The sequence below is a fragment of the Mobula birostris genome, chromosome 8 (genome assembly GCF_030028105.1).
Source record: "Mobula birostris isolate sMobBir1 chromosome 8, sMobBir1.hap1, whole genome shotgun sequence".
Lineage (NCBI taxonomy): Eukaryota > Metazoa > Chordata > Chondrichthyes > Myliobatiformes > Myliobatidae > Mobula > Mobula birostris.
In genome coordinates this window covers 126,833,698-126,849,036 of record NC_092377.1, presented here as the reverse complement: position 1 = coordinate 126,849,036, position 15,339 = coordinate 126,833,698, and the positions used below count along the sequence as shown (strand labels likewise).

Below are 15,339 nucleotides of genomic sequence, written 5' to 3'. Positions count from 1 at the left end.
AACCGTAGACAGAAAATTCAGCGTGAGAATAGGAAGAGCAATTGGTATGGGTGGCCAGTGGGAAATACTGACTGTTGCGGCCGACAGAGCGAAGATGCTCCTTCCTGTGTAAGTAACACAAAATGCTGGAGGAACTCAGCATCTATGAAAGAGAGTGTAGTCGACGTTTCGGGCCGAGACCCTTCATCAGATTCTGCCTGGCCGGCTGAGTTCCTCCGGCATTTTATGTGTGTGTGTGTAACTTGTATTTCCAGCATCTGCAGATTTTGTCTTGTTCCTTCCTATCTGAGCCATGTTGTATACAGATTTACATATGTAGCATACAGGGCACCTGGTCCAGCGGTTAGTTTCTGCAGTACCCGCGTTTTATCTAAACGTAAGCAGAATAAATTCTTTTGAGTCATGACTTCCAGTTTGTTCTCTGTCGCACCTGGATTGCTTTCCTCCGCTTCCCAGTGAAGACAGGAAAATAACAATTGTTTGCTCGGGGAGCACTGATGCTAAAACTGACACATTACACATACTGTAGCGTGTTTTGCTCTTTACTCGGCACACGAGTCCGTGGGGATCATCGAACAATCTCGTGAGGTTCCCCCAGTTTGTAGGATTCATTGAAGAGTCTCGCGACATTCCCCCTCCCCTCATCTTTTGTTCCCCATTCAAGCCCCTAACCTCTTCCCACCTGCCTATCACCTCCCGTTGTATTCTTCCTCTTTCTGCAATGGTCCACACTCCACTCCGATCAGATTCCTTCATCTCCAGCCCTTTACATTTCCCACCCAGCTGGGTTCACCTAACCTCTTCCGGCTATCTCCCCTCCCCTGCCCCAACTTTTTATTCTGGCCTCTCCCTCCTTCTTTTGCAATCGTGTAAAAGGTCTTGGCCCGAAACCCCGACTGTTTGTTCATCTCCATGGATGCTGCCTGACCTGCTGAGTTAGAGTCATAAAATCAGATAAAACTACAGTGCAGAAACAAACCCTTCGGCTATCCAGTCCATGCCAAACTGCTTAAACTGCCAACTCTGACCAACCATCGCTCTCCATGCCCCTCCCATCCATAATCCTATCCAAACTTCTTTGAACATGAAAACCAAAATCACTTGCACCACTTGCGCTGGCAGCTCGTACACACTCACCACCCTCCAGGTGAAGGAGTTTCTCCTCATGTCCCCCTTAAATATTTCACCTTTCATCCTTAACCCATGACCTCTGGTTGCCATCCCACCCAACCTCAGTGAAAAATGCCTGCTTGCATTTACCCTGTCTATAGCCCTCATAATTTAAATTCTTGCAAATCTCCCCTCAATCTTCTATGTTCCAGGGAAAGAAGTTCAAACCTATTCAATCTTTCCTTGTAACTGAGGTATTTCAGTCTCAGCAAAATCCTTGTAAATTTTCTCTGTACTCTTTCAATCATATTTACATCTTTACTGTAGCTGGGTGACCAAATATGCACACATTACTCCAAATCAACCCTCACACAACTTTAACATAACATCCCAACTCCGGTACTCAGTACTTTGATCTTTGAAGGCCAATGTGCCAAAAGTTTTCTTAATGACACTACCTACTTGTGCCACCACTTTCAATGAATTATGGACCTGTATTCCAGAATCCCTTTGTTCTACTTTGACCCCTCAGTGCCCTCTGCTCACTGGTTGGTCCTCCCAAAGAGTAAAACCTCACACTTTTCTGCATTAATTTCCATCTGCCATCTTTCCAGTTGATCCAGACCCCAATTCAAGCTTTGATAGTCATCCTCCCTGTCCAGTACACCCCCAATCTTGGTTTCATCTGCAAATTTGCTGAACTGGTTAACCACATTATCATCCAGATCATTGATATCGATGAAAAACAACAGTGGACCCAGCACTGACACTGGCGGGACTCCACAAGTCACAGGCCTCCAGTCAGAGAGGCAATCAACCGTTACAATCCTTTGGCTTCTCCCGCAAAGTCGGTTCCTAATATAACTGACGACCTCATCTTGAATACCAAGCAACTGAACCTACTTGACCAATCTTCCATGTGGAACCTTGTCAAATGCTTTGTCCATCTGGACAACAGCCACTGCCTTGCTGTCGTCAACTTTCATGGTAACTTCCTGAAAACACTCTGTAACCTGCAGTGCACAAAGTTATGCTGACTACTCCTAATCACTCCAAATACACATTTATCCAGTCTCTTAGAATACTTTCCAATAACTTTCCCATCACCGATGTCATGCTCATCAGCCTATAATTTCTTAGTCTATTCTCAGAGCTTTTCTAAAACAGCAGAACAACATTAGCTATCCTCCAGGTATCTCACCTGTCCACTAAGGACCCTACTATTTCTTTCTTTCTTTATTTATTGGGAATAGGCCCTTTGGCCCTTCATATCACTCTGAATGGGAATCCCCAACTTAATCCTAGCCTAATCACAGGAAAACTTACAGCGACCATTAAGCTACTAACTGATAAATCTTCGAACTGTGGGAGGAAATCTGAGCGCCTGGACGAAACGCACGCGGCCCGGGGGAAAAAGTACAAATTTCTTACAGACAGCAGTGGAAATTGAACCTGGATCACTGGTACTGTGAAGCATTGTGCCAACCACTACACCACTGTCCTTTCTGCAGGGTCTGTGAGAACACTTTGTCAGGCCCTGGGGATTTATCCCAAAACTGCAAACACCTCCTCTGTCATCTGTATAGTAACCGCACCGCCCCTTTGCCTCATTTCTGTATTGACATTGTGTCCATCTCCTGAGTAAATACAGATGTAAAAAATATCCATTTAGGATCTCCCCCAACACTTAATTCCATGCAGAGGATTACCAATTTGACCTTCCAGAGGACCAATTTTGTCCCTTGCAATCCTTTTGTTCTTAATGTGTCTGTTGAAGCTCTGAGGGTTCTCCTTCACCTTGTCTGCTAGAGAAGCCTCATGCTTCCTTTTGCCCTCCTGATTACTAAGTGTTCTCTTGAATTTCATATACTCCTCAAGTACCTCATTTGTTCCCACCTGCCTGTACTTGCTGGGCTCCTCTTTTTTCTTCACCAACTATCACTCTCTCTTGAAAAACAGGGTTTCCGAAATCTATGATCTTTGCCTTTTATTCTGACAGGCACATCAAGTTTTGAACTTTCAAATAGCACACACAAAATGCTGGAGGAACTCAGCAGGCCAGGCAGCATCTATGGAAAAAGGAATAATCAACATTTCAGGCCAAGATCCTTCAGCAGGATGAGAAAAAGAACTGAGGAGTAGATTTGAAAGGTGGGCGGAGGGGAGTGAGAAACAAAAGGTGAAAAGTGAAATCTGAAGGAGGAGGGATGAAGTTAAGAGCTGGGAAACTTAGAAACATAGAAAATAAGTGCAGGAGTAGGTCATTCGGCCCTCGGAGCCTGCACCACCATTCAGTATGATCATGGCTGATCATCCAACTCAGAACCCTGTACCAGCCTTCCCTCCATACCCCCTGATCCCTTTAGCCACAAGGGCCATATCTAACTCCCTCCTAAATATAGCCAATGAACTGGCCTCAACTGTTTCCTGTGGCAGAGAATTCCACAGATTCACCACTCTCTGTGTGAAGAAGTTTTTCCTAATCTCGGTCCTAAAAGGCTTCCCCTTTATCCTCAAACTGTGACCCCTCGTTCTGGACTTCCCCAACATCGGGACCAATCTTCCTGCATCTAGCCTGTCCAATCCCTTTAGGATTTTATACGTTTCAATCAGATTCCCCCCTCAATCTTCTAAATTCCAACGAGTATAAGCCTAGTTCATTCAGTCTTTCATCATATGAATGTCCTGCCATCCCAGGAATCAATCTGGTGAACCTTCTTTGTACTCCCTCTATGGCAAGGATGTCTTTCCTCAGATTAAGGGACCAAAACTGCACACAATACTCCAGGTGTGGTCTCACCAAGGCCTTGTACAACTGCAGTACTACCTCCCTGCTCCTGTACTCGAATCCTCTTGCTATAAATGCCAGCATACCATTCGCCTTTTTCACCGCCTGCTGTACCTGCATGCCCACTTTCAATGACTGGTGTATAATGTGTTATGTACCCCGTAAATGGGTTGCCAAACCAGCAGAAATGGATCACTCATTTGGAGTCTGGATTACTAGAACTAAGAAAGTTTTATTAAAGAAACAAGCAACACAGTAATCAAAAGGATAATAAATGCAACAGTTCAGCAATGATAGACACACATGTGCACAGAATTAAGATAACAGGATCAATCAAGCTCTATCGTTGTCTAGGGGTAAATGGCCAGTTTCAAAGTGACACAAAGTCCAGTCCAATTTAGTTCAGTTCGCAGTAATCGTTGCCATGGCGATAGACAATGTGGGGGGAAGGAGAGAGAGAACAAGAACAAATGATCATTCAAAACGGCTTCCACACACACACCTGCGATATTGCCCACAAGCAGCTTTCGGGCGAGTCCTTTGTGATGTCACCTGAGGTCACCGACTGTGACCCCTCCTCCAGATGCGGTCGATCCTCTGCAGTGAACCTGGCAACCAAGCAAGGGTGGACACACTGATCGTACCTTTCCACCCTGTGCGTCTATGGCTTGGTTCCGCAACCAGCCTTCCAAACGACTCTCGCCGACTTGCGGGGGGGGGGGGGGCACCGCTTCCAGGGTCTCGTTACCTTGTGGTGTCATGTGTGTCCTGTCTTAGCGAACCTGCCCTTTTTATCCCCCTGCTGGGGTATCGCCTGTCCATCACTTCAAACAGTTCAGGGTTCAAAGGGGGAGCCGCTCTAGACAGCTCTCTCTCCCGTCCCTTCATTACACATCTCCCAAATGCTGCTCTTCCTTATCTCTCTCTGTCCCGAAGACGGGTGGCAGACCAACTGCTTATCACACAGGACAGCTAACATCTATGTGTATTCTTGTCACACTTCCCCCCTTTAAGGATTTTTACCGGGGGGTAAAAATTACAAACATGAATACATTATTTGATACACACACAAATATACATCTTTATCAGCTATCTGGCTAACACAGCGAGTTTGAAATTGTCAACACCTTGACAGACAGTCAGCCATCACATTTTCTGTTCCTTTTATATGTTATTAATAATCCCTTGGAACAGGCTCCAACTCAGCAAACTTCATTGTGGCCAAAAACACTGAAGAATTGCGATCAATGTAACCTCTCATTTGGTTTTGTCCTGGACCACAATAACAAGGGTCGTCCCATTCCGACTTAGTTTTCTCTCGCAAGGGCTTAGTAGGAGGGGGAGGGGTAGTGACCGCAGCGTTATTGCAAAACTTCCTACAGTACCCCACCATCTCCAAGAGCCTTCTGAGGGCCCTCTTGTCTGTCGAGGTTGGGAGGTCAGCGATAGCCTGCACTGTAGCTTGCATCGCTGCCAGCTGCCCCTGTGTCACCACAATTCCCAGGTAAGAGACCTTCGTGTGGCCAAACTCATTTTTTTCAAGGTTCACTATCAAGCTGGCTTCAGACAGCCGTATTAAATTGCCAATATACACTTCTGTGTTCGTCAGCCCTTTAGTCACTGAATTACTCATTCTATATGGCTGTTGTTCACGAGGCTGACCTATTTTAACAGACACCACCCAACGTCCCAGTTCTTTGCATCGCCTCGGGACAATCAAACACATGGGTGTTTAATTACTTCTCCTAAAGAGTCGCTTTGTTCGGGGATTAAGGGAGAGACCTTATCAGCAGACCTGGCCAAAACAATAGCCTTCTCCCATCTGGTCGATACCATACTCATCTTTTCAAAATGGTTTTTCTCTCTTATCGGGGGGACCCTAGCTTCATTGATTTCCACGCTAACCCCGACTAGGTTTGTTAGCATATCAAAAGCCTGTGACCGTCTCAGTTCGCGTCGGCCATAATCAATAACATCCTCACCCCTGGGCAGCCGGTAAACCTCTTTCATGATTCCACCAACTGTTTCCTCCAGCACCGCAAAATGTCCACCGGGGGGTACCTTGTGGGCCAGGTTAAAAATCTCATCCTCATAATTCTTTTGCACCACCCCCCATTCCTCATCTGCGGGTACTGTACTTGATTTCCCTTTCTTCCTTAGCACTTCCTCCTCCGCACAATAGCCTACTAGTTCCCTTGTTAAGTCTGTGTCAGAGAGAGCTGTCTCTGCCAAAACCATCAGCCCCTCGTCTCGCTCCTGCATCTGCACAAATTCTTTCCTGGCTACTGCTATGTCTGTCCCAGCTCCCTCACTACCTCTTGTCTCACTACACTCCTTCTTTTCATTTTCTACCCCCGTCTCGTACTAGACTGGCAGAAACGTCTCAGCTAAATTCACTACCGCGGTCCCATGATGAACCTGTGAGTCCATGGGCGGGGCCTCAATGCTGGCAGGCTGACCTGTCAATCTCACGACTGGGAACACGATTCCCCCGGCGATGTCATTACCGAGCAAGACTTCCACGCCTTTCATCGGTAATTCGGACCTCACCCCGATTGTGACTAATCCAGAGACCAGGTTGCTTTGTAAGTGTATCTGGTGCAAAGGGACTGACTCTGTCCCTTCCCCAACACCTTTGACCTCTACCTCCCCAGTCTGGGTCTCTGAGCTAAACTCTAATACACTTTTCAGTATTAGTGACTGACACGCTCCTGTATCTCTCCAGATCCGCACTGGAACTGGTTTTAACCCCTCCTTCACTGACACCAATCTGGCCAAGATAAACTTCTCGCGCCCTTCCTGAACTTTGGCAGACCTGTCCTTCCCTAGCAGTTCGCTTACCAGCTCGATACAGCCAGTCAAAATCGCTGTTTTCCCTTTTCCCGTCTCCTTCTTTGGGGCAAAGCACCTGGACGCAAAGTGTCCGATTTTCCCGCAATTATAACAGATGACCCCAGGAGACTTCCTACCAGACTGCTCCTGGTCTACCTTATCCTTCTCACTAGTCCCCGGCTTACTTTCTGACTTTTCCGGCGGACTCTCCCTGCCGTCCTGACTACCCTTCTGGTAGCCTTTACTCGGGGTAAACTTCATTTTATGCGTCAACGCATACTCAACCGCTAACTTAGCAGTTGCAACTAACGTGGCTGCCTCTTTCTCATCTAGGTAGGGTCTCATACCCTCAGGGACACAACCTTTAAACTGCTCAATCAGGATCAGCTGTAGAGTTGTCATAATCCCCCTCTACCCACTTCGAGGCGCACCAATGCTCACAATATGTCTGCATCTCACGGGCAAACTCTAAATACATGCGGTCCCACTGCTTCCTTGCGTTCTGGAACCTCTGCCGGTATGCCTCCGGGACCAACTCATAAATCCTGAGGATGGCCTCTTTCACCACCTCATACCTCTGGGCATCTTCCGCGGACAAAGCTGAGTAAGCTTCTTGGGCTTTCCCTTTCAGCACACTCTGAAGTAAAACAGCCCACCTATCCCTCGGCCAGTCCTGACTTATAGCCACTTTCTCGAAATGGAGGAAGTACCGATCCACGTCGGTATCGTTAAATGGGGGAACCAGCCTAACCTCTTGGGTCGCCTGGAACCCTCCACCTTGGTTCGGCACGAGCCCCTGCTTGGCCCTTATCTTTAACTTCTCCAGGTCAAATTCTCTTTCCCTCTATTTCTCCTCTCGCTCCAGCTGTCTCTCTCTCTCTCCTGCCTTTCTAACTGTTTCTCTTTCTCCTGCCTTTCTAACTCTCTCTCTTGCCTTTCTAACTCTCTCTCCTTCTCTTCTCGCTGTAACTGTCTGTCCCTCTCTTTCCCTTCTCGCTCCAACTGTCGTACCCGGAACTCGTGCTCGAGTCTCAGTTTTTCAAGCTGCACCTGTACTGCGTCTCCAGCAGGTTTTTCAATAGACACCACCTCCAGCTCGCCTTGGGGAAACACACCTTTTGATACATAGTGCTGTACGATAGCTCTGTGTACCTCCTCTCTCCTCATTGTCGACTTCCCCTTAGCAAGATTCAACCGTTTGGCCACAGCTACCAATTCCGATTTCCTGGCATCCTCTAATGCCTCCAAGGTTGGCGCCTTTATAACTTCCTCAGCCTCCATTTCTGCTGTTTGTCTTTTCTTTCCTTCGGGAATTTTGACCCAATCAATTTACTCCATCCCAAATTTAGCGTTCAAAATCACGGACGAGAACCCTACTTATGTTACGTACCCCGTAACTGGGTTGCCAAACCAGCAGAAATGGATCACTCAGTTGGAGTCTGGATTACTAGAACTAAGAAAGTTTTATTAAAGAAACAAGCAACACAGTAATCGAAAGGATAATAAATGCAACAGTTCAGCAATGATAAACACACATGTGCACAGAATTAAGATAACAGGATCAATCAAGCTCTATCGTTGTCTAGGGGTAAATGACCAGTTTCAAAGTGACACAAAGTCCAGTCCAATTTAGTTCAGTTCGCAGTAATTGTTGCCATGGCGATGGACAATGTGGGGGGAAGGAGAGGGAGAACAAGAACGAATGATCATTCAAAACGGCTTCCACACACACACCTGCGATATTGCTCACAAGCAGCTTTCGGGCGAGTCCTTTGTGATGTCACCTGAGGTCACCGACTGTGACCCCTCCTCCAGATGCGGTCGATCCTCTGCAGTGAACCTGGCACCCAAGCAAGGGTGGACACACACCGGGTTCCCGCTGATCGTACCTTTCCACCCTGTGCGTCTATGGCTTGGTTCCACAACCAGCCTTCCAAACGACTCTCGCCGACTTGCGGGGGGGGGCACCGCTTCCAGGGTCTCATTTCCTCGTGGTGTCGTATGTGTACTGCCTTAGCGAACCTGTCCCTTTTTATCCCCCTGCTGGGGTATCGCCTGTCCATCACTTCAAACAGTTCAGGGTTCAAAGGGGGAGCCGCTCTAGACAGCTCTCTCTCCCGTCCCTTCATTACACATCTCCCAAAGCTGCTCCATTGTCTTCCTTATCTCGCTCTCTCCTGAAGACAGGTGGCAGACCAACTGTTGATCACACAGGACAGCTAACATCTATGTGTATTCTTGTCACAAATGACACCCAGGTCTCGTTGCACCTCCCCTTTTCCTAATCGGCCACCATTCAGATAATAATCTGTTTTCCTGTTTTTGCCACCAAAGTGGATAACTTCACATTTATCCACATTAAATTGCATCTGCCATGAATTTGCCCACTCACCTAACCTATCCAAGTCACCCTGCATCCTCTTAGCATCCTCCTCACAGCTAACACTGCTGCCCAGCTTCGTGTCATCCGCAAACTTGGAGATGCTGCATTTAATTCCCTCATCCAAGTCATTAATATATATTGTAAACAACTGGGGTCCCAGCACTGAGCCTTGCGGTACCCCACTAGTCACTGCCTGCCATTCTGAAAAGGTCCCATTTATTCCCAGTCTTTGCTTCCTGTCTGCCAACCAATTCTCTATCCACATCAATACCTTACCCCCAATACCGTGTGCTTTAAGTTTGCACACTAATCTCCTGTGTGGGACCTTGTCAAAAGCCTTTTGAAAATCCAAATATACCGCATCCACTGGTTCTCCCCTATCCACTCAACTAGTTACTTCCTCAAAAAATTCTATGAGATTCATCAGACATGATTTTCCTTTCACAAATCCATGCTGACTTTGTCCGATGATTTCACCGCTTTCCAAATCAGCTGTTATCACATCTTTGATAACTGACTCTAGCAGTTTCCCCACCACCGATGTTGGCTAACTGGTCTATAATTCCCTGGTTTCTCTCTCCCACCTTTTTTAAAAAGTGGGGTTACATTAGCCACCCTCCAATCCTCAGGAACTAGTTCAGAATCTAAAGAGTTTTGAAAAATTACCACTAATGCATCCACTATTTCTTGGGCTACTTCCTTAAGCACTCTAGAATGCAGACCACTCGGCCCTGGGGATTTATCTGCCTTTAATCCCTTCAATTTACCTAACACCACTTCCCTACTAACATGTATTTCCCTCAGTTCCTCCATCTCACTGGACCCTCTGTCCCCGACTATTTCCGGAAGATTATTTATGTCCTCCTTAGTGAAGACAGAACCAAAGTAATTATTCAATTGGTCTGCCATGTCCTTGCTCCCCATAATCAATTCACCTGTTTCTGTCTGTAGGGGAGCTACATTTGTCTTAACCAATCTTTTTCTTTTCACATATCTATAAAAGCTTTTACAGTCACTTTTTATCTTCCCTGCCAGTTTTCTCTCATAATCTTTTTTCCCCTTCCTAATTAAGCCCTTTGTCCTCCTCTGCTGAACTCTGAATTTCTCCCAGTTCTCAGGTGAGCCGCTTTTTCTGGCTAATTTGTATGCTTCTTCTTTGGAATTGATACTATCCCTAATTTCCCTTGTCAGCCACGGGTGCACTACCTTCCTTGATTTACTCTTTTGTCAAACTGGGATGAACAATTGTTGTAGTTCATCCATGCGATCTTTAAATGCTTGCCATTGCATATCCACCGTCAACCCTTTAAGTGTCATTTGCCAGTCTATCTTAGCTAATTCACGTCTCATACCTTCAATGTTACCCTTCTTTAAGTTCAGAACCTTTGTTTCTGAATTAACTATGTCACTCTCCATGTTAATGAAGAATTCCACCATATTATGTTCACTCTTACCCAAGGGGCCTCTCACGACAAGATTGCTAATTAACCCTTCCTCATTGCTCAATACCCAGTCTAGAATAGCCTGCTCTCTAGTTGGTTCCTCAACATGTTGGTTCAAAAAACCATCCCGCATACATTCCAAGAAATCCTCTTCCTCAGCACCCTTACCAATTTGGTTCATCCAATCTACATGTAGATTGAAGTCACCCATTATAACTGCTGTTCCTTTATTGCACACATTTCTAATTTCCTGTTTAATACCATCCCCAACCTCACTACTACTGTTAGGTGGCCTGTACACAACTCCCACCAGCGTTTTCTGCCCCTTAGTGTTATGCAGCTCTACCCATATCGATTCCACATCCTCCCAGCTTATGTCCTTCCTTTCTATTGCGTTAATCTCCTCTCTAACCAGCAACCCCACCCCACCTCCTTTTCTTTCATGTCTATCCCTCCTGAATATTGAATATCCCTGAATGTTGAGCTCCCATCCTTGGTCACCCTGGAGCCATGTCTCTGTGATCCCAACTATATCATATTCATTAATAACAATCTGCACATTTAATTCATCCACCTTGTTACGAATGCTCCTTGCATTGACACACAAAGCGTTCAGGCTTGCTTTTACAACTCTCTTAGCCCTTATACAATTATGTTGAAAAGTGGCCCTTTTTGATGCTTGCCCTGGATTTGTCGGCCTGCCACTTTTACTTTTCACCTTACAACTTTTTGCTTCTACCCTCATTTTACACCCCTCTGTCTCTCGGCACTGGTTCCCATGCCCCTGTTGTGAACTAACCTCCTCTGGCCTAGCCTCTTTAATTTGATTCCCACCTCCCAACCATTCTAGTTTAAAGTCACCTCAGTAGCCCTCGCTAATCTCCCTGCCAGGATATTGGTCCTCCTAGGATTCGGGTGTAACCCATCCTTTTTGTAGAGGTCACGCCTACGCCAAAACAGGTCCCAATGATCCAAAAACTTGAATCCCTGCCCCCTGCTCCAATCTCTCAGCCACGCATTTATCCTCCACCTCATTGCATTCCTACTTTCACTGTCACGTGGCACAGGTGGTAATCCCGAGACTACTACCTTTGTGGTCCTTTATCTCAACTCCCTTCCTAGCTCCCTATATTCTCCTTTCAGGACCTCTTCCCTTTTCCTACCTATGTCATTGGTACCTATATGTACCATGATCTCTGGCTCCTCACCCTCCCACTTCAGGATATCTTGGACACGATCAGAAATATCCCGGACCCTGGCACCAGGGAGGTAACCTACCATCGAGGTCTCTGGACTCGTCCATAGGATCGCCTATCTGACCCCCTTACTATTGAGTCCCCTATTACAACTGCCCTCCTCTTCCTTTCCCTACCCTTCTGAGCTACAGGGCCGGACTCACGGCCACTGTCGCTTCCCCCAGGTAAGCTGACCCCCCAACAGTACTCAAACAGGAGTACCTATTGTCAAGGGGCACAGCCACCGGGGTACTCTCTGTTACCTGACTCTTCCCCTTCCCCCTCCTAACCGTGACCCACTGGTCTGCCTCCCGTGGCCCCAGTGTGACCACCTGCCTGTAACTCCTCTCTATCAACTCCTCACTCTCCCTGACCAGACGAAGGTCATCGAGCTGCAGCTCCAGTTCCCTAACGTGGTCCCTTAGGAGCTACATCTTGATGCACTTGGCGCAGATGTAGACGTCCAGGAGGCTTGGAGACTCCAGGGCCTCCCACATCCGGCACCGAGAACAACAAACTGCCCTCACACTCATACTGCCCCTCTCCTCAAATAAGAACAACAAAAAAATGAATACCAAACCTTCCTTTCCTTGCCCCTTTCCACCTAAGCCCGGTGAGCCGAAGCCCTTAACCCTTCACTCTGCTCCCGGCTCACTCCACCGCCCACAAACTACGCTGCCCGCTGTATGAGGCTGTGTCCCTTTTAAATCTTCCGTGCTTCACTGCCCGACATCACACACCTGCGCAGTCCCGCCTCTCTGAACGCCGATGGAAAAAAAACCGAAAAATTCAAAAATGTCTTTCTCCGCACTCCCGCTCCGATTCTCAGACTTCCTTCTTCAAAGTTGATTGGTGAGAGAGATATAGGCCTGGAGAAGGTGGGAGTCTGATAAAAGAGGACAGAACACCATGGAAGAAAGGACAGGGGGACGAGCAACAGAGGAAGGTGTTGGGCAGCAAGGAGATAAGGTGAAAGAGGGAAAAGGCCTCACGAGTTCCTCCAGCACTTTGTGTGTTGCTTGGATTTCAGCAGCTGCAGATTTTCTCCTTTGTGATTGTACTCTCATACTTTCACCTTTGAATGTATGTTGCAATGAATTTAACAGCACTGTGGGAGCTTGTTGGTGTGTGGGGCTCTGAGGATGTTAGGTGTTTGTGACACAGTGACATATGTTCTCCTGTCAACATACCCAGTGCCCTTGTCTGCACCTTGCCCACATGGACACTGTGCTTTTTCCCCATCAGGGACGCCCCCAACACACAGAGCCGTTTGATAAGTACCTTGGCATGCTGCCCAGTTCTGGTTTACTATTTTCACAGATGTACCGAGATACAGTAAAAAGCTTTGCTTTATGTTTCATCCCGACAGATCATTGCACACGTCAGAATGGTGAGGTAATACCGAGATAAAACAAGGACACGATTCAGAATAAAGCGTTAGTTAGAAAGTGCAGTGCAGGTAGACAATAAGGTGCAAGACCACAGCCAGTTGGATTGTGAGACAGAGTTTATCTTTTTTCTAAAACAGACTTGTGTCAGCTGGTGAGGGGCAAGTTCAAGCTCAAGATAAGGTTTAATGTCATTCAATTGTACAGATGTAAACCACCAAACAAAATAACGTTCCTCTGGACCAGGGTGTACACACCAAACACAAAGTAACATTGCCAGAGGATGGACATTTAGCATAACATGAATTTACAGCATAGGTCAAAAAGTGTAATTTCATTGCTAATCCAACTCCTTTCAGGCACTCCAGGCTGTTAGTCAGTCCTAACTGTGTGTAGACGTTCCCTGAGGATCAATCCAGGCCAACATTCTCACCACTCGCATTGTTATCTCGCTTCCGGTATCTGGAAGTAGAACAGAAATGAAGGTCACAGGAGCACAGGGGCAGGGAGTGGCAAAGGTTTGGAGGCGGTCAAAGAGAGGGGTGTAGGGGATGGAGGGGAGAGTCAGACACTGGGAAGGGTTAGGGGAGATATTGGGTCACAGAGACTGGGAGGAGTCTAGGGGCTCGAGGTGGTTACAGAAATGGGAGAAGTCTAGGGGCCAGAGTTGGGGGGGGGGGTCACAGAGATGGGTTGACGGGGTGTAGGGACTAGAAGAATTCAGAGATGAGAGGGGTGTAGGGGAAGCCACAGCTGAGGAACTGGGAGGGTTGAAAACTGAGTTTTCCCAGGAAGGGACGAGGTCACTTACCACAGAATGAGAATGACAACCACAGCAACAGGCACAATGACTCCCACAGTCACTGGTGAATGGAAATGATGTAATTAGAGTGAATCAACCAGAAACGTACAACATAGATGTAGGACATCCGTTACCCCCAGGTACCTGCTCCACCATCCACACCCATCCCAGATACACCTTCATCCATACTACAATCCCATTCACGCTCCATCACAGGTCTGTTATATTAAAAAGTCTATCTATCCCCTTCTTAAATCCCAATCAATTGTTCCCTGAAAGTGGTGATACAGGTAGACAAGATGGTGAAGAAGGTGTTTGGTACATGAGCTTTCATCAGTCAGGGTACTGAGAGCAGGGCTTGGGTGGTCACGTTGCGGTTGTACGAGTTGTTAGTGAGCCCACACTTGGAATATTGTGCTCAGCTTTGGTCAACTTGATATGGGGAAAGTTGCCCTGAATTTGGAAAGAGTGCAGATTAGATCTGAGATGTTGCCGAGGCTTGAGGGACTAAGTTATGGAGAGAGGTTGGGACTTTATTGTCTGGAGTATACAAGACTGAGGGATGACTTTATAGAGGTGAATAAAATTATGAGGAGCACAGAACTGTGGAATTCATTGGCTGTGGACATCGCCATTGGGAAAGGGTACTGAAGGCAGATATGAACAAGTTTTGACATTGAGAAGAGGGGTGAAGGTGTGAGGGTTACAGGGAGAAAGTGGGAGGGTGGGGCTGAGGAAAAAAAAAAATCAGCCATGAATGTTTGGACAGGCAGACTCAATGAGACAAATGGTCTTATTCAGTTCCTCCTGTACAGTATCTTCTGGTTTAAAACTGCCCCCACAGCAGAGCAATAGGGGAATAGAGAGGAAGAGGGGCTGTAATCCAGGGACAGAGGACGGGACAGCCCAGTTACTGCTGGGTTCATTTAACCCCTTCTGAACCAGACACCCACCAGACACTCATTTCAAGTCCCAGTTTCTGAATGAGAAACCTCACCTGGAGCTGCAATCCACCCAGCCGCACTCTTATTTGTATCCTGCACACCTCCTCCATCCGATCCATTCGTCCTGTCAGACTTTGACTCCAGAGTTGTCACTTGTGTATTATATCTGGAGCATTTCACGTCTTTCCAGCTTAATGACATGTTTCCTAGAGCAAGGTGATGAAAAATGAACACAATAGTCCAACGCTTTGTGCAAGGCTCATGTCCCAATTGCCCATCGGTCTCCATCCTTACTCCAAACCCCCTCCACACAACCTTTCTGACACTTATCCCTTTCCCTCAGTAATCCACCCTTCACATTCTCTGGGGCAGAGTATTGATGGTACCGTCTTCTAGAAGAAATGACTGACCCCGA

General features: G+C 47.0%; 1 long non-coding RNA gene across 1 annotated transcript; it reads right to left on the bottom strand.

Moving 5' to 3' along the window:
• Positions 1-13,612: 13,612 nt before the first annotated feature.
• On the bottom strand, positions 13,613-15,000 carry LOC140201083 (uncharacterized). The gene is made up of 3 exons (XR_011886773.1): positions 14,978-15,000; positions 13,990-14,041; positions 13,613-13,640 (listed from the first exon to the last, which is right to left on the bottom strand). It is a non-coding gene; the product is annotated as an uncharacterized lncRNA (long non-coding RNA).
• Positions 15,001-15,339: the final 339 nt, after the last annotated feature.